This window comes from Passer domesticus, chromosome 8, assembly GCF_036417665.1.
Source record: "Passer domesticus isolate bPasDom1 chromosome 8, bPasDom1.hap1, whole genome shotgun sequence".
NCBI lineage: Eukaryota > Metazoa > Chordata > Aves > Passeriformes > Passeridae > Passer > Passer domesticus.
In genome coordinates, this window is record NC_087481.1 from 8,179,366 (window position 1) to 8,199,115 (window position 19,750).

General features: G+C 50.0%; 1 pseudogene; it reads right to left on the bottom strand.

Moving 5' to 3' along the window:
- LOC135305609 (zinc finger protein 850-like) overlaps positions 1-19,750 on the bottom strand; it is a 398,104-nt pseudogene continuing 378,354 nt past the window's right edge.

The window sequence follows — 19,750 nt, forward strand, 5'->3', positions numbered from 1 at the left end:
CCAGTATGGATCACTGGGAACATGGATCACCAGGACTCTGACCAGCATGGGTCATCCAATGGGGGATGAAGCTGCAGCAGTGCATGAAGCTCTTCCTGCAGTTGGGGTATTTGCAGGGCTTCCCTTACTGGTGCCTCTGTTGGTGTCTGGTTAAGTTAGAACTGTGGGTGAAGTTCTTCCCACACTGGGGACACTCGTAGGGCCTCTCCCCAGTGTGGATGCGCCAGTGGATGATGAGGGTGGAGTTTTGCTTGAAGCCCTTCCCACAGTCATGGCAGCGGAAGGGCCTCTCCTCTGTGTGAATCTGCTCATGCAGGCAGAGATGTGAGCTGGTCTGAAAACTCTTCTGACAGGTGTGGCACTCGTAGGGCCTCTCCCCAGTGTGGATGCGCCGGTGGGTGATGAGTTGAGAATTGCGCTTGAAGCCCTTCCCGCAGTCAGGGCAGAGGAAGGGCCTCTCATCAGTGTGGATGCTCTGGTGGGTGACGAGGTGGGAATTCTGCTTGAAGCCCTTCCCGCAGTCGGGGCAGAGGAAGGGCCTCTCATCGGTGTGAATCCTTTGGTGTCTGAGGAGATTGTAGCGGGTCTGAAACCTCTTCTGACACTCAAGGTATTCATAGAGCCTCTCCCCGGTGTGGATGCGTTGGTGGGTCACAAGGGTGGATCTGTAGCTGAAGCCCTTCCCACACTCCCCACACTCGTAGGGCCATTCCCCAGTGTGGATCATCTGGTGGCGGATCAGGGTGTTGCTCTGCCTGAAGCTCTTCCCACACTCCAAGCACTTGTAGGGCTTCTCACCATCATGAAGCTGCTCATGGATCACCAGCTCTGATCCCTGGCTGAAGCTCTGTCCACCTTCCTGGCACAGGGTGGGTCTTTCCTCCTCAGAGCACCCTGGGCGGGATTTGGAGCCCCTCCTCCTGCAGTATCTCAGGGAATTTTCTTCCCCACTGGATTCCTGTGCCATGGAGCCACTCAAAACAGCCTCTTCCACAAGGTTCTGCTCTGGAGATTTGTCGTCGCTGGTCTCCATCCTCAGCTCCTTGTCTGGGGAAGGCAGGGCAAGGAGAGGATGGGATTTGCCTCCGTGCCAGAGGGAAGGGGAAGGAGATCCTCCCGGTGCATCCCTGGCAGGACGGCGTTGAAAGCAGGGTTGTCCTGCAGCCTTGGGCTGTGCTGTGCAGGGAGATGGAGCAGGAAAGAGAGGGAAATGAGCTGTGACTTCCTCCTCACCTACCTGGTGGTCCCGGGACATCTTCCTCTTCCTCGCAGCCTTCTCCTCCATCTGGCAGTGGTTTGGGGATGGGAAATTCTGTTTTGGGAGGAAAACAAGAGATGAGTGCATTGAGTTTTGTACTGGTTTGAGGGCAAACTAGGGGGAGAGTCTAAGCCAGAATTACAATTTAATAAGAAAATTAAGATCAAGGCAATGATACAGAAACACTGCCTTAAATGGAAAGAGTCAGGATATAACCTGACACCCTGCTGGTCGGGGTGGTGGTAGCAGTCCCATTAAATGGTGGCTGCAGTCCTGTTGCAGTGATGATCGTGATTCTGTCAAAGCAGTGATCCTGTAGAAGGGTCTGGTCCTCCTCTGAAGATCGAGTGCTGGTGATGGAGCTCTTGTCCTCTGGCAATCCAGTAGGCAAGGTGCTCCTGGTGTCAGAAGCCTCCGCTTATATCCAGGTAGGAATGCTTGGCTCCTCCCCCTGGGCAAAGCATCCCACAATGGGATGATGTCATTTTATCAGTCCTGCAGGGACACTCAATGGCCCATTCACAGAAGAGAGCCCCTGGAGGGCATTATCAGGGCTGAGTGATGGAAGAGATAAAGAACACTGCCCCACCTGTTTATAACAGTTTCTAAAGGTGAAGATGGAAAACATGCATTTGGTTACATCTTGCACTGCAACCTGAAACAGTGGGGTAATCCCTGCTAGGGGGTGAACACCACCTCCCTTACCCAAACTGGCTCAGGTGTAAAACCCCCACCCTGGGAAGGCCACACACACAGGTGACAATGTCACACTTGCCTTGCCCCAGGGGAGGTCTCTGTCCCTGTCACTCTCTTGCCCTCCCCCTTTTTTCTCTTTTATTCCATCTCTCTCTCTACCTCACATTGACTGTTCAATAAAATCCACTTTGCATTTGGTCTTGTTAGCACCTTAATTGGGGCAGAGGCATCTCTAACAATTTTCTTAATCAGATTGTGTACAATATTTTGGCACAGTGAGTTCAGGCACTGTTCTCTGACCAAGACAACAGCATGGTTCCCTCCTCTGTGGGAGGAGGGCTCTTTCTTTCCAGAGGAAACTTGGAAGCTTGAATGCAGATTCTTCTGAGTGGCTTGGGGGAGAACTGATGAGGAAAATGGCTGTTGTGGGTGGCCAGTGTAAAGAAAATACTTTGTTATCCTTCCATTAAATGTTTGTTAAATCACCGGAGGAAAGGTTGCAAATGTTACCAGGGAGACTGATAAGGTTCATTCACCCCAAGGTTAGGAGCACAAGGCTGCTAAAAGTCCTAGAAGAAGCCCAGCTCAAGTAGCTAAATTCCCAAATAACTCCACCATTCTGAGGCTTGGGGACTTTTCCATATGTGAGAACAATTATTGTCCCTGTCACCTTTGTCACAGCTACACAGATTTTTCCTTCCTTTCAATAATCTCTATTGGGTGAAATTTTCACTTCCTTTTTTTTTTTTAATCAGAACCTTCCAGCAGCTGAGCTGGAGCTGTGCAGGAACTGTGAAACTTGGAATTGCCACAAAATTGCTTCTATTGTTCATTTATTAATGTTTGGGATTTATTTGTGTTTTCCTCACATGTGACTTCTGACAAAATCAAATCTTCATAAAACTGATTTATACAGTATTAAATTTAATTTCTGCCAAGTTTATTTTGTGCAGTGCCCAGGGGATGCTGGAGGGGTCTTTGCGCCTCTCGCCCTGGGGGATGCTTGGGAAGGGCTTGGGGGGCGTTGTCCCTCCCACCCCAGGCCATTCTTGAGGGGGTGTCCCTGTCCCCCAGGGGGGCGTCCCTGTCCCTGTCACCCCAGGCCATTCCCCAGGGCGTCTCCATCATTCTCACCCCAGGGAATGCCTGGGGGGTTTCCCTCCCTCTCACCCTCATGTCAAGGGGATGCTCAGGGCAGTCTCGTCCCCTCGTCCTGCAGGATGCTTGAGGGAGTCTCCATCCCGCTGGCCTCGGGAAATGCTTGTGCAGGGCTGGGAACCCGAGGCTCTGTGTCCCTCTCACCGCTGAAGGTGCTCAGGCCTGGGGGGGCTCTCCGACGTTCTCATCCCTGGGGAGGCCAGGGATCCTCAGCAGCCATGAAAGGAGGCACCACCAGAGACCCAGAGGGATGAGACTGGAAGTGGGACACTCCTGGTGGCTTTTTTCATTCACTTTTGCTTTTTGAAGGTTTTTATGGACACCAGGTGACTTCTGGAGATGGACTTGGGCAGAGGACCTTCAGACTCACTGTGCTCATCCCTTGTTTTTCCCGAAACCAGGATTTCCCATTCCCAAACCTTGGCCCAGTGGAGGAGAAGGCTGCAGGGAAGAGAAAGATGCCCTGAGAAATGCAGACAGGTGAGGAGGAAGTCAGTGTCCCTTTCCCCTTCTCTCCTGCTCCATCTCCCAGCTCAGCATGGCCCGTAGCTGCAGGACAGCCCCTCTGCCTTGGCCATCCTGTTGGGGATGCACTGGGGTTATCTCGTTCCCTTTCCCTTTGGCATGGAGGCAAATTGCATCCTCTCCTTGTCCTACCTTCCCCAGAGAAGAAGATGAGGACGGAGACCAGAGAGGACAAATCTTCACAACAGAACCTCATGGAAGAAGCTGTTTTGAAGGACTCCATGGCACAGGAATCGAACGGGGAGGTAAAGCCCAAGAGATCCCACAGCATGAGGGCCTGCAAACCCAGCCCAGGGTGCTCTGAGGAGGAAAGACCCACCCTGTGCCAGGAAGGTGGACAGAGCTTCAGGCAGGGATCAGAGCTGGTGGTCCATGAGCAGCTTCATGATGGGGAGAAGCCCTACAAGTGCTTGGTGTGTGGGAAGAGCTTCAGGCAGAGCAGCACCCTGATCAGCCACCAGATGATCCACACTGGGGAATGGGCCTACGAGTGCAGGGAATGTGGGAAGGGCTTCAGCTGCAGCTCAAAACTTGTCAGGCATCAACGCATCCACAGTGGGGAGAGGCCCTACGAGTGTCCTGAGTGCCAGAAGAGGTTTCACACCAGCTCAAATCTCCTCTGCCACCAGCGGATTCACACAGATGAGAGGCCCTTCCACTGCTCTGACTGTGGGAAGAGCTTCAAGTACAACTCCTACCTCATGAAGCACCAGTGCATCCACACTGGGGAGAGGCCCTACGAGTGTCCCGAGTGTCAGAAGAGGTTTCACATGAGCTCCAATCTCCTCCAGCAGCAGCGGATTCACACAGATGAGAGGCCCTTCTGCTGCCCTGACTGCAAGAAGGGCTTCAACTTCAACTCCCACCTTGTCACCCACCGGCGTATCCATACCAGGGAGAGGCCCTACGAGTGTCCCCAGTGTGGGAAGAGCTTCAGACAGAGCTCTCATTTGAGCAGACACCAACACAGTCACCAGTAAGGGAAGACATGCAAATGCTGCAACTGCAGGAAGGGCTTTGTGCACTGCTCCAACTTCATCCCCCACGGGAGAACCACGTTTGGAAGGGCCCTGGTGATACGTGTTCACTGTGATCCATGCTGGGAAGACACCTGTTTGTTTTCCTGCCCCTGCCAATGACATGATGTGAGCCTGAAGAACATGAGGGTCTGGCCAGGGCTGTGTCATTACATTCACTCTAACCTCAGGTCATTGCCAGGGGCAGGAAAGGGACTCTCTCTCTTTCTCCCTGAGGAGAAGGGTGTCCTTCCCAGGGAGGAGAAAATTATGGCTGGGAAGATACCGTTGTGTTGTAGTTTTCCCTTTTTTAAAACCCTTCTGTTGTCAATATTGTTTCTGTTCCTGTTTGTTCTTTATCTTGTTGCTGTTCCAAATAAATTGTTCTTATCCCAGCCTGGGATCTTTGCCTTTTGTGATTTCCATGGGAGGTGGGAGGGCAGCGAGCGGCAGAGTGGTTGTAGCAGGAGCAGGACATTGGGGAATCCCATTCCTAAACCCCAGCCTGTGGAAACCGAGCATCCCAGCTGGTCCCAGCCCTGGTGGCCATGGCAACAGCCTTGGGAGCGAGTCCCTGGCTGGGGCTGTGGGAACCTCTTCCCTCTGGTGCCCAGGGACAGGACTGGAGGGAACGGCTGCAGCTGAGTCGGGGCAGGCTCAGGTTGGATCTCAGGAAAAGGTTTTTCCCCAGAGGCTGCTGGGGCAGTGCCCAGGCTCCCCAGGGAAGGCTCCCAGCTCCAGGGCTCTCTGAGCTCCAGCAGCGTTTGGACAGCGCTGCCAGGCCCAGGCTGGCATTGTTGGGGTGTCCTGTGCCTGGCCAGCAGTTGGACTCCAGGATCCTGATGGGTCCCTCCCAGCTCAGCCAGTTCTGTGGATCTGGGATCCCATGACCCATAGCAAGAGGGTCCTGGTGATGGTTGCCTGCTAAGGATCAGATTTGTCACAGGCCCTCAGAAGGGTTCCATGGGGACTTTCCAAGAGTCTCCAGGCTGTTCAAGAGCTGGAATGTCACAGGCAGAGACAGGGGCTCCATGGACACCTCCCAGAGGTTTCTGGGGATGGTAAAGAGCCTCTGTGGTCAGAGGCAGTCACAGCCATTCCATGGTGACATCCCAGGGCACCTTGGGTTGCAAAGGCACCAAAAGTCACAGGCACTCACGGGGACTCCATGGTGACATCCCAGGAGTCCCCAGGCTGCCAAAGAGCTGGGGTGTGACAGACACTCCCAGGGTTTCCTGTCATAGGCACAGCAGGAGCTTCAGGCAAAGTTTATTGGAGAGGCTCCTGTTAGGTCACAAGGTGCAGAAAGGATCCCAAATATCCCCCACAGATCCCCAAATGTCTCTGTGGATTCAGAGATGACACAGACTCAGGTCGGAAGGCTGAGAGCTAAAAGCCACCCATTTATTCAATCCTCTTCTTTTATACTTTGGTTTGCTACTAGTGGACCTCACTGGTTATTTAATCAACACATTTCACATGACTGGCTAATGAAGAAAACACCTTCCATTAAACAACTTTATGGAAAAAAACAACCTATTCCAAACACCACCTGTGGATAGTTACAATTCTTTGTCTCCAGCTCCCAGTTCCCAGACCAATTAATGGGAAAGCTTATCTTGCTTTCTCTGTCTCTTGACCGGACTGTCATATCCACACTCAAACACCCCCAAGAATCTCCAGGCTTTCTAAGCTCTTTTTGTGAGAACAGCCATGGAGCAGCTGGTTCCAATCCCAGCCCTGGACTTTTCAAGCATTTCTGTGTAAAGAATTAATGAGGTGGAATTAACATTTTGTTGTGGTTTGACCAGGAAGTGAGTTTCTGGGAAAGTTGTGGTCAAACCAATCAGTGGCCAGATTTGAAAATTGGCACCAGGTGTGGCCACTGGGGGCCTGGATACGCCTCTGAGAACACACAGGGGTTAAAAGCAGAAGATTCCCAGAGGGACTCTCTCTTTTGACTCCAGCGGTGAGTTGATCTGACCTCTCCCCTGCCCAGCTGCGTCTGGGTGGGGCAGGGGAGGCCATGCGGCCTGTGGGGAGGGAGGCCGGAGCCCTGCAAGGTGCAGGGTGGAGGAGACCTGGGATGTTTGGGCAGCCCCCCTGGGAGAGACTGATAGAGACTGTGCTGGCTGGAAATTTGATATCTCGTGCTGGCACCATGGCCAGGAGAAGAAGTGGTGGGGGCAAGGTGCCCAGCCACGGGCAGACCACAGCTGAGGTTTTAACCCCTTTGGTACTGAAACAAGGGAAGCTGTAAAAACACTGATCCTCCCCAGGTGAGAATTGAGAGGGAACAAAGGATGAGCAAATGAGAAGAAGGTTTGAGTGAATAAAGAAATGCCAGCAGATGAGAAGCGCCGTAGATGGAGGAGATGATGGAGTGGACTGTTGGGCTAGACTTTTCTCTTACATGGCCATGGGACAGAACCAATTTCTTTCTGTAATGTAGAGACTGCACCTTGGGGGAGGCGGTTGGCCAAAAACCAAAAGTGACAAAGCTGTTGTAAGAAGAAATAGAGGGAACAGAGACTGATGAGGAGGGTGTGGTGGAGCCCTCTGCCTTCAGAGGAGAAAGATCTCTGTTCACAAGGCCCTTCGGCCCCAAGGGGTGAAATAAGGGGGGGACAGGTGTCCCAAATAGTGAGAGGCTGCCACTTCTTGAAACTGAGCAAAGCATTCTTAAAAAGACCTAAGAAGCAGTTTGGATCCATGGCCGGTGGTGAGAGCACTGGACATGGAAGGAAGATGATCACCATGGCAGATTCTCTCCGGGCGGCTGCCACGTGTGACACGGAAGCACAGGAGGTTCCAGCTGTGTTTCCTGGGGAGGCCCATGGTGCAAGAGGGAGACTCCTCTCTCCTGATGAACTGGGGGAGGTTGTGTGAGAGATGATATTGGACTGAGAAGTGAGTGTTAGAGAGGATTGAGTGTTAGAAAGGTAGAAGGAGGAAAAGTGTTTTGGAAGTGTTCCATTGTGGATTATCGTGTGTAATTTTTTTTCCCTTTTTTTCCCCTTTTGTCTCTATGTTGTAGATTAATAAAGTGTTGGTTTTTGGTTTTTTTTCCGCTCCATTCCCAAGTTGGAGCCTGCTTTGTTCTGTTTCCGAGTCCCATCTCACAGTAACCATTTTGCAAATATACCTTTCATGGGAGCAGTAGCATTGTGCCAGGGTCAAACCATGACACCTTTATAGAATTTGTTTCACAGGATTAAGGATGGCAAACCAGAGATATTTATATAAATATCTATTATAGCAGTGATGAGACAAAATTATCTTAATCAGAAATATTTACACCAATATATAAGAGCTATAACATATTATATTGTATAGAGCACTTGGAAGTGATTTCAAAGCAACTGTGTTAAAGCAAAACCAGTTATTTAAGAGAGATTAATGTCACTCCCCAAGACTAATGATTGTGGGCAAATTCCTTTGGCTCAGCCTGGAACAGTGACCTTGAGGGGTGTCCCCATGGTAGGGAGGAATCACCACACCCCCAAGCAGGGAAATGTCAGGAGATGCTGCTGTTAAAATCTGGGACGGGGCTTCTCTAGTCTGAAGTGCTGCCCTGTCAGTCAGATGTGCCCAGGCTGGGCCAGCTCAGCAGCTCTGCAGAAGCTCTCAGTGCTGTCCCTTGGTTGTTCCTTTCTCTGGGAATTATTCCATCCCTGCCACAGTTTCCTCTCCCTCTCAGGATGTCGAATTTTGGGATGGAGAAGTCTGCTTTCAGCATTATTCACCCCAAAAGCAGCATGACCCTTTCCTTCATTTCCCACTGGGGGCTTTGCAAACAGGGCCTGGCTGGAGTTGTTGGAGCCCATTGCAGGCAGAGCCTCCTGCTCCAGCAGGAACTGCCTTTCCTGTGCCAGGAGCAGGGCAGGTCCCGCTGCAGGAAAAGCCCCAGGCCAGCCCCAGCACAGGGAAGGGCTCGGGCACAAGGGCAGAGTGTCGTGCTGGGAGCTGTGCCAGGCAGAGCCTGAGGCACCAAAGGCACCTTGGCAGCAGCAGCTGCTTGCAGGCCATGGCCAGAAGCCTCCCTTGGCAGCCTGGCCTGGTGGCCAGCACTGCAGAGCTGCTGCCTCAGGGCTCATTTCTGCCTGGGCTCTGAAAAGCCACCTCTGCTCCAGGAGCCTGCCTGGGAAGCCATTGGCCCCAGCACCTTGGGGACAAGAGATGAATGACAAAACTCTTCATGCCAGCAGAGACAAGGCAGGGGCAGAGGAAAGGGGAGAGCCAGGCCCAGGGCACAGGGCTGCCATGGTGATGGCTGTGAGGTCACTGCCCCTGCAGCAGCCTGGCTGCCCTCAGCAGACATTCTGGCCAGAAGCGTTGTGATGGCACCCAGCACAGCAGAGAACCCACACAACAGGAATTCTGTTCTTGGGGATGAGCGGGTTTCACTGGGTCAGGTTGTACAAAGCTCTTGCTCTTGGATAATTCCTGAGATGGGGAATCCACTTCTCTGGAAGAACAGTTGCAGTTTTGTGCCATTCTCATAAATGTAAAATATTTTCGCCTTTAAACAATTGTAAATCTACCCTCATTCAGTTGAGTGATATTGAGCCTTGTTCTGTCACTGCAAGATTTGGGAGAAAATAACTTTGACCACTGTTTTCATTTTCACAGACCTTGGAGAGAATCCAAAAACCTCTCAAGATGAGGTTTGGAGGCTTCATCCCATAACCAGCAGTGAGAGGCGGCAGACTCTGGGCTCAGTGGTGTGGAGACTGAGGACAGAATAAGAGTAGCTGGGGAGGGATTGAAGGGTGGTTTCACACATCTCGGAGTTTTTCTTTATTGTATAAATCAGCCAGAGAAAGAGATAATGGCACCAAGGGCAGCTTGGGAAGCCCAGACTGGACACCAGGAGAAAGGAATTTCCCTCCCGTCCTGGGCCAAGGCTGTGGTGCAAAATATCCCCCAGAAGGAGCCTGGAGCAGCCCAAGGCTTTGTGTGGGCAGGCAGAGGCAGGCAGGAGGCAGAGCTGACAGCAAAGGAAGGGGCCAGCCAGGTGGGGCAGCCGGGGGATGACGACAGCCTGCAGGGACAGAGGCACAGGGCAGGGACACCGTAGGACAGCCTGGGCTGCACAGGGCACAGGGATGGGCAGCAGCTGCAAGGCCCTGACAGAGCCAACTTGGGCAGCACTTTGTCCATGGCAGACACAAAGAGCACCAAAGCCCCAGAGGGTCATTAAAGTCCTGCTGCTGTGTCTGTGCTGCTGAGCTGGGCCGGGCTCCTGGCCCAGAGGCAGCTCCTGGCAAGGGCAGCACTGCAGAGAGACAGCTCTGGCCAGGAGCAGCTCCTGTGCACAGCCCAGCAGGGCTGGGGCACTGCCAGGGCAGCTCAGGGACACCAGCAGGGCACAGCCAGAGCTGACAGGGGCTCAGCACTGGCAGGGGCTGGGGGATGTCCCAGAGGGGGCTGTGTCACAGTGGCACCTCTGTGGCTGTGTCCTAGAGGCACAGAGCAGCTGTGATGTCAGCAAGGGGCTGTGTGACAGCACAGAGTGGGCTGTGTGAGGTCACAGGTTGGGTTATGACATCACAGAGTTTGTTGTGTGAGGTCATTGAGTAGCAACAGCATCATAGAGGGGATTCTGTGTGACATCATAGAGCAGGCTGTGATGTGAAAGTGTGTTCTGTGACATTACAGAGTGGTAGTATGGCATCACAGAGAGGATTGTGTAACATCACGGAGGGGGTTGTGACATCACAGAGCTGTCTGTTACATCATAGAGTAGGGAGCTCCTGGCTGGACACTTCAGGCACATGGAGGGAACAAAGACACAACAAAACCAAACCAAATCCAGACAATCAAACCAGAAATGAACCAAGAAATATGTGTGTGTGTGACACAAGGACAGTGATGGCAAGGATAAAAGGAATATGGCCTAAAAGCTGAACAGAGCTCAAAGTTAACATTTCTTAACTTACACCTTAACCTTTACTTCTACTGTAAACGTACATTTTAGCAAAAGTACAGCACTTAACAGTGTTTAACCTAATTTATAACATATGATACAGCAATATAAGAGATTAATAATGCTTAAAAATATTTAATTTAGCTAATAACTTATATTAAGCATAACAACTTAGGATTTCATTTATACCTTAACCTGAACTGATGCCTTCAATTTCATAATTTAGCAAAAGAACAGAACTTAAGAGTATTTAACCTCACTTATAACCTATGACTTTGCAATTTAAAAGAGAAGTAACACTTAACAATGTTTAACTTAGCTTATAACTTATATTAAGCTAAACGACTGAGCAAAAGAACAACTCTTACTAGCATTTAACTTAGCTTAGACCTTGTGACTTAACCTGACTTACAGGCCTGACTGAGTCAGCTATCCAAGGCACTCCAACCCCTCCAAGAGCAGCATTTCTGCCACATTTCCCCAGCACAGGCACTCCTGTGTGCACACAGACACAAAGAGGCAGTGCAAGGCACATGTTAATGTCTTACCACCAATGTCTTAAACCACTAAGATACTGAACACACCTCTGTGAAACATGTATGTTAAAGATGACAAAACCCAGGAACCTCCTCTTTCTTTTCCACTCAACAAAGAAGCAGCAGGCCCAGCCCTGGCCCCATCTGAACCAAACCAAACCAAGCAGCCCTGCCCCGGGCCCAGCCCCTTCCCCCCTCCCCAGGCCACCCCCCATGGGCCCCATTCTGACCAAACCAAACCCAACAATGACCAAACAGGAAAACAAAAGAGGCTGCAACACCCTAACCAGAACAAAGCCAGCAACAGTTGTGAAAATATTACCATCAAGTCCCCTCCCCCAACACAACTAAAACAAAACCCCTACAACCTACAACCCATACAAAATAACTCAACAACTAAAATTAAACACAAAAAACCCCAAAAACCAACCATAAAAACAATCCTAACACATCCCAACCACAACTCCCACCACAAGTTACTGGCAGGTCAGATGTTAACCCTTTCAATACTTCAATCCTCCCTTGAGTAAAAGAAAAAAGCAAAATACAAGCATATAAAAGAACAACATGAAGCCATTAAACTCAGTAAAGAAGAAATTAAATCCCAATTTAAAAAGGAAAAAAAAAACTTAATCTGAAAACTAAAATACTCTTATAAATTATAAAGAAAAAACTTTTTCTTTAAATTACATAAAATTATTTAAAAAAAATTAAAATTAATATCAAAAACTACCACACTAAAATAAAAAAATTAAAATAACTGTAATTTCACCAAATGTTTAAACAGAAAAAGAAAGTAATCCATTACCCACAAGAGAACATCTTTATTCCCAGAGATAAAAATAATTTTAGAAGTAAGTAATAAAAATTTTTACCTTTAAAGAACTCAGCTTTAAAACAATACCCTATAAGTTGACATGGCCCATCAACAAGCTGTAAAAAACTTGTAGTAATAAAAACAACTTCACAATAACAAAGTTCCCCAGACAACTGTTATCCACGACAAAATTAAGAGCCACAAAAAATTTTTCCTGTTGTAAAAAAAATCTCCATAACCATAACAGGAAAAACTTTATTCCCTTAGTGAACTAAAAAAAGACTTTTCTAGAAAGAGCAAACTAACTAGAAATTTTAAGTTTACTTTCTTTATATTGTCAGTAAAAAAAAAAAATTCTAAAGAAAAAGTGTTCTAAAGAGTGTATTTTAATTCATACTACCCTTTTTCTTTTAGTTACTTATAATAACATTTTATTTATACCCTATAAAATTTTAAGCCTACTTTACCTTTCTCCAAATCCTATCTCACAACAAAACAAATACATAAATAATTAACAGACACTAAAATCCACCACACTCATCAACATATTAATTAAGAAATATCAAAATTAGAAAAATCTTAAATTAACAAACCAAAATCACTACAATGTCATAATAAACATTTTGCCAAAGTTTCAATGATTTTCTAAAATTGCCAGCAAAGGCTGTTTTGCTGTTTTGAGCTCCAGAGGACCTCTTGTTTGTATTCCTCCAGTGCGTCCAAACAATTGTAATTTCTTTTAAATGTCTCCAGAGGCTTGTTCAGCCTTCAGCTCTTCAGTGCAGGAATTCAGTGTCCCAGGGCTCATTAACATTCAGAAAACCCTAACAAGCCAATCCTCTAGGAATAATTTGATTTCAGTTTTCAAATAATTTGTAGTTAACTAGGCAGATTTCAGAAGTGTATTCAAACTGAATATATTCTATTTAAAAATACAGTGAGAAAAGATATTTTAGGTCCTGTTTAGGTTTATTTTTCCTATTAATACTTTGATATGTGCAATCTCCAACTGACATTGAATCCAAGTACCTCCTCATGCAGTTTGAATAGATATGAAAATCAAGACCCGTCATGGCTGACAATCAATCAGACTCTGTCCCTATCCCCACCCCACCATTTCCCCCATCCAAGCCCTGGCACTCAGAGCAGCCTTGTGCAAATCTGAGCTCCCTCCAGCCCAGGCTGCACCTGCAGCTTTCAGCTCCTTGGCTCCAAGTCCCACCTGCTTTCCTTGGAGAAGGAGCTGCCTGAGACACAGAGGGATGTTCATTTATTGTCAGCCAACAAAGCCAAGAGAAGGCACAGCTCCATCAAATGCAAAATTCATTATTCTCCCTGGCTCTGCCCTGGCCCTGATCCCCACAGCCTGTCCTGTTTCCTTCATCCCTCCTTTGCCAGGCACTTTCTGGGACAAGGGAGCTCTGCTCTGGCTATGGAGGGAGGTCCAAGTGCAGCCCCTGGAGTGGGAACCACAACTCATCAGGTTTGTGCCCTTTGAGAGACCAGGAACTAGTGAGACTCAGAGGCACTGAAGGGTTTCTCTTCATGGCCAATATAAAAAATGTGAACATGATAAAATTTAAGAAATATCAAACCCCTTCCCTCAGCTCATTGAGACATCCCAGCAACATCTGACATGTCCACCATCCACAAGGGATTGCCATACAGGAAGGATTTTAGACAGAGACTTAAGAAGAGGTGATAGAAAAGATAAAACTACAACTAAGATGCTGACTAGAGAGGTATTTAAACTTCAGAGAAATTGGGCAAGTCCCTGAAGCTCAAAGCATGAAGCCTGGGATACACATTGGAATGACCTGAGAACAGCTGCAGGAAATAACAGGGGAGCAAGGGGAAGGACATAGATCCAGCTGCCCTAATGAAGAGATGTCCTTAGACACGGCCATTTTAACAGGAGAGCTGCAAACACCTGAAGGACGGGGTCATGAAATATTAGACTGAATATTGGTGGCTCATGTAGAGGGGAAGATCAGAATTTCTTCTCCTGCCATCAGTTGAAGAATCCAGAAGATCCAGGAAATATCTGCTCCTGGTGGGAATACTTTGCCATTTCTTCAAAGCACTCAAGTGACCCAGATAATAAAGATTCACTTGTTTATTATGAAAGTAACAAGTGTTAAAACCTGTGCCCCTTTCCAGGCAGACATCAGCTGTGTGCCCATGAACAGGCAGTGCCACTTGTGCCCTGAGGTGCCCAGCTGGGATTGGATCTCTCTGAGAGCACCTGAGGGAGAGCAGAGCACCTTGCAAGCTGCAGGTCCCTGCCAGCCCCGCAGGGCTCCTGTCCCGTCAACATCTGCTCTGCCCCAGTGTGAAACAGGGCCCAGCATGGTGCCGGGATCATCAGAGAGCTGAGGTGTGTGCTGGAATTCCATGCCCTCCCCATCCTGCAGCAGCCCTGCATTTCCCTGCTCCAGCCTTGGTCTCCAGCACAGCCATGGAGGCTCTTTGGGCTCCTGACTGCTCCTGCAGCCCCCAAGGGCAGCTGAGCTCTGCCTGTGGCACAGTCAGCCCTGGCCAGCGCAGGCCATGCTCAGCAATTGCTTGTGTGTGCCTGGCCTTGCTGTCAGCCCCAGCAGCGGCGGCGTGGCCCCTTGGTGGCCCTGTGCTGGCCCAGCCATGGTGGCCCAGCCCCTGTGCAGGCCCAGCCCAGGCCAGGAGCATTGTGGCTGGGAACGGCCCCTGTGCCGTGCTGCCCACGGCAGCCTTGGGGCTCTGTGCCCCATGGCCTCCCTGCTGGGCAGCCTCTGCCAGCTCCTGCACAGCCCCTGGCACCTGTGGGCCTGCACAGACAGCCCTGGCCCGGGCTCTGCCGGCCTCTGGGCCAGCAGAGAGGCCGGCCAGGGCTGGCCATGGCCGGGAACAGGCCCTGAGCCCCGCAGGAGGATGGAGCTGGGCCACAGCCAAACTCAGCCCAGGGCAAAGCTGGGCTCAGCAGCCAGGGCTGCCAAGGGCTGGGCACAGAGGCTGGCACTGACAAATGTCCTGGGCCCCCTCCCTGCTCTGTCCATGCCCCCAAGGGCACAGAGCAGCCTCCTCTCTGGGGCACTTGCCTCTTTTCAATGCCTTGCACAGACACTGGCCCTGCCCCACAAGGCCTGGGCTGAGTCCTGCCCCTGCACGCCCAGCCAGGCTGAGATGGACACTGATGGTTTCTGGGGCAGGCTCTCTGAGCCCAGCCCAGCTCCCTGCAAGCTCTGCCAGCTGCCCTGAGCTCTGGGCAGCACCAAGGGCCTCTCCCCAGCCCAGCCCAGCTGGCTCTGGCCCCACAGCTCTGCTCAGCCCAGGCTGCTCTGGCCACTGGCCCCACGGCCTCAGCCCCTGCCAAGGGCACAGCAGCAGCTGCAGCTCACACAGGACTCAGCCCCAGCCATGGGGGAAGGTGCTGGGCAAGGCCAAAGGAGGCTCCCTGCCTGCCCTGCTCCCCTCTGGCTCAGGTGCTGAGAGCTCTGCAGCCCCTGCTGCCATCCCATGTGCCCAGGGCAGCTCAAGAGCCCCGGCCTTGGGGCCCTCAAGAGCTGCTCCTGCTCCAGGCCCAGGGCCCATCCCAAAGCTGGGGCAGCCAGAAAGCTGTGCCCATTTCTGTTCCTTGCTGCTCTGATGGGGATGGATCCTCAGCCACTTGGAGGTCGATGATGAATTTTCCTACTCCAAAGGCCTCTTCTTTCTTGAACTTTTCAGGAATTCAGTGAGAAAAGCTCATAAACATTTGTTTAAAACACCCACACAATAAAAACCCCTGATAATAATTTAAGTTTTTTATTGTTCTCTGGTTAATTTGACAGATTTCAGAAGTGTATTCAAAGTGAATATACTGTATTGAAAGCAATGAAGAGAGAATTGCTTTGTCCTGTTTAGTTTTCTTTTCCTGTTTATAGATTGATATCAGCAATGTCCAATTGATATTGACCCCGAGCACCTTCTAACGCTGTCGGAATAGATATGAAAATCAAGACCTTTTATGGCTGACAATCAATCAAACTTTGTCCCTATCACTTCCCCACTGTTATGAATGACGTTCTATATGTCTAATTCAATAAACAACAAAGTTCAATTTAGCAGCAATTTTAATTGAGCAGCAATCATATATAAAATAATACCATCAAATACAATCAAGCAGGTACAAAAAAATTTGGCAGTGGTTCCCATAAAGGATAAGCAAAACCAATTGATCAGGGCATGGGCGGGGTTTTTCTCACCCTGCCTCATGTACAAAAAGAATAGGAATCCAAACACAATTTATATCCTGTATGCTAACACATATTCATCACTTTTTTTCCCTGCAAATCTCCTCCGATTTTCTATTCTTGAAATTTATGTCACTATACTGCACAGCACATGCTCTGCTTGTTGCTCAGGGGTCTTCTGGCTCTTTGGTGCTCACATCCGATGAAGGCTTCTCCTCATCATCACTGTCCTTTGAGCAACCCCACTCATTGCACATGTGCCCCAAGTCTTGTGTTATAGAAGCCAGCATTATATTCCAAAAAAAAGCCTTATTATCTCGTGGATACCTGGAATCATCCCATTTTCAGCCATTTCAAGGCTGATTCTCTAGTTATCCTGAGGCCTATTCCATTTTGGAATGTTCCTTATGTCGAACTACATCCAGGATCCTATTTTCTCATTAACATCTGAAAACATTTGTTTTGTGACACTAATAACATATCCTTTTCCTCTATTACTTCTTCTAAAATTTAAGTATTGTTAGCACTACTCATATTCATTTATCACACTGCCATTTCCCTCATCCAACCTCTGGAACTCAGAGCAGCTGAGGAATGGAGTCACATCCAGGGGTGTCCCCAGGGCTCAGGACTGGGGCCAGGTCCATTAAATCTCTTGTATCAGGATGTTCATCCTGGAGTGGGGGCAAAGCAGCTCGAAGAATTCCTGATTTGCAAAGCTGTCAGTGGTGGATGGAGAAGGGGCTCAGGCTGCTTTTGGTGTTGAGGAAATGCTGAAACCAGCCTGACTCATTTCATCTCCTCCTGTCCTGGCTGATCTCCCCTCTTTCCCCTTCCACCCATTGGCTTCTGTCTCCCACCAGGCCCCCGGTGAAGAGCCTGGCTCTGTGTTCTCCATCCCCTCCTGGCTGGCACTGCCAGGCTGGGATGAGGAGCCCCTCAGCCTTCCCTGCTCCAGGCTGGACAAGCCCAGCTCCCTCAGCCTCTGCTCACAGCCCAAGGGCTCCAGCCCCCACCTTGGAGGCCCTTCCCTAACCCTGCTCCAGCTGCCAGACATCTTTCCTGCCCTGGGAAACCCAAACCCGGTCACAGTGACCTGGATCATCCACGTCCTTGATGTCCTGGTCACACAGCCCTGGCCCCTTGTCCCCATGTCAGGCTCTGGGCTGGATCCTGTGGAACATCCTTTGCTGGAGGCTGTGGCTCCAGGTGGAGCGGGGGGATACCAGGGGACAGGAACCCCGCTGGGCATGAACAGCATTGGAGTTGTTGGGAGAAACTGTGAGGGGGAGCTGGGGCAGAGTGAGCAACCCAGTGACCTCACACAGCCCTCCTGGGATGTCACACAGCCCCTCTGGGATGTCACAGCCTGCTCTGTGAGGTCACAGCTCATTCTCTAATGTCACACAGCTGGTCTCTGATGCCACAGCCAACTCTGTGATATCACAGTCTGCTCTGTGATGTCAGACCTCTGCCCTGTGAGGTCACTGCTGGCTCTGTGATGTCACAGAGATGGCCTATGATGTCATAGCTGCTCAATGACATTGCATTTCCCCCCTCTGTGATGTCATAGTCTGCTCTGGGATGTCAGACCTCTGCTCTGTGATGTCACTGCTGCCTCTGTGATGTCACAGATGCAGTCTATGATGTCAGAGTTGCTTAATGACCTCACATAACCCACTCTGTTATGTCATAGCCCACTCTGTGACCTCATGTTACCAGAGGATAAATTGTGAGCTCATGTGAGCTGACACCTGGAGCTTGTTCTCCAAAACCCCAGGCCTGTGCAAAGCACACAGTGCCCGTTGTGTGAGAAGGGGAACTGGAAGCTCACCAGCCTCAGTGTCCTGCAGCTCAGCCAGGCCCACTGGAACATTGGGGTCCAGACCACCAGGGACCACCAGAGAGACCCCCAGGGCAGAAGAACTCATGGGTAAAGAGGAGGGGAAATATGTCAATGATTTTGGGGAAATGATTATCGTATGTGTGTTTAGTCTGGGACAATCAATGAATATGTGTGCAAAATACAGAAAATAAACAGAAACTTTCCTGTACTCAGCATGCAGGGCTTTGGGAGGAGCTCTCCCCCATGCATCCAGCTGAATAAAGAATGCTGCTTCTTAATGCTGCATTGGGCTTAAGGAGTTTTCCGTTTTACGGATTTTTGGTAACACTCCCACTGCCAAGGAAAGCTCTGTCTGCTGCTGTTCACAAACAGAGGAGGGCTGGTGGCAGATGTGGTGGTCAGAGGCTGCCTGGGGCACCGTGACCATGAAATAATCAAGTTTTCAATATTCTGGGTAAGCAGGAGGGGCAACAACAAAACATCTACACTGGAATTAGGTAGGGCAGACTTTGGCCTATTTAGAATGCATATTTGGGGAGTATCAAATCAGTTACTGATCTTTTAAAGGGAAACAGCCCTTAAAAACAAAGAGGTCCAGGAAGGAGAGAGACATTTCAAGAAAATAATCTTAAAGAGGGAGAAGCACCCTGTCCCAGTGTGGAAAAAGATGAGCTAGTGAGGAAAATTACTGTCCAGGATGCCCATGGAGCTTTTGTGGGGACTCAGGGGAAAACATTATTTAAAACTCAGGAGGTCTCCAAAGATGATGTTAGGTTACACAGAAAGAAAAGGGGAGAGGTGATAACTCAGTTAGAATTTCATGTGGCGGCTTGTATTAAAAAAAAAAAAAATTAATGGCAAAAGGAGGGATAAGGAGAACCTCTATGTTTTATTGGATGCAGCAGAGAATAAAATAACTAAAGATAAGGAAAAGGCTGAGCTCCTTAATACCTTGTTTGTCTCAATGTTCAATATTAGGACAGGTTGCCCTCAGGACAAGTAGGGCACACTGGTAGATGGGCACAGGGAGCAGAACATCCCCTGGAATCCAGGAGGAAGCAGCTGGGGAGCTGCTGAACCACTCAGGTGCTCACAGGTGGATGGGATCAGATGGGATCCATCCTAGGGGGATGAGGGAGCTGGTGGATGAGCTCCCCAAACTGCTCTCCATCATTTACCATCAGTCCTGGATCAGCAGGGAGGTCCCAGAGGAGTGGAGGTGCCAATGTGAGCCCATCCCCAAGAAGGGCAGGAAGGAGGATCTGAGGAACTCCAGGCCTGTCAGCCTGACCTCAGTGCCAGGCAAGGCTATGGAAGAGATCACCTTGAGTGCCATCACAGGATGGCAGAGGGATCAGAGCTGGCCAGAGTGGATTTGAATATCTGCATAGATGATCTGGATGAGGGGATTGAGTCCAGCACCAGCAAATTTTCAGATGACACCAAGCTGGGTTCAAGTGCAGATCTGCTGGAGGGTAGGAGGGCTCTGCACAGGGACCTGGACAGGCTGGATCCAGGGCCCAAATCCAACAAGGTGAGGTTGAACAAGTCCCAGTGCCGGGTCCTGCACTTTGGCCACAACAACCCCTGCAGTGCTACAGGCTGGGGACAGAGTGCCTGGAGAGCAGCCAGGCAGAAAGAGACCTGCAGGGACTGATGGACAGCAGGCTGGACATGAGGCAGCAGTGTGGCCAGGTGGCCAAGAAGGCCAATGGCTCCTGGCCTGGATCAGGAATGGTGTGGCCAGCAGGAGCAGGGTAG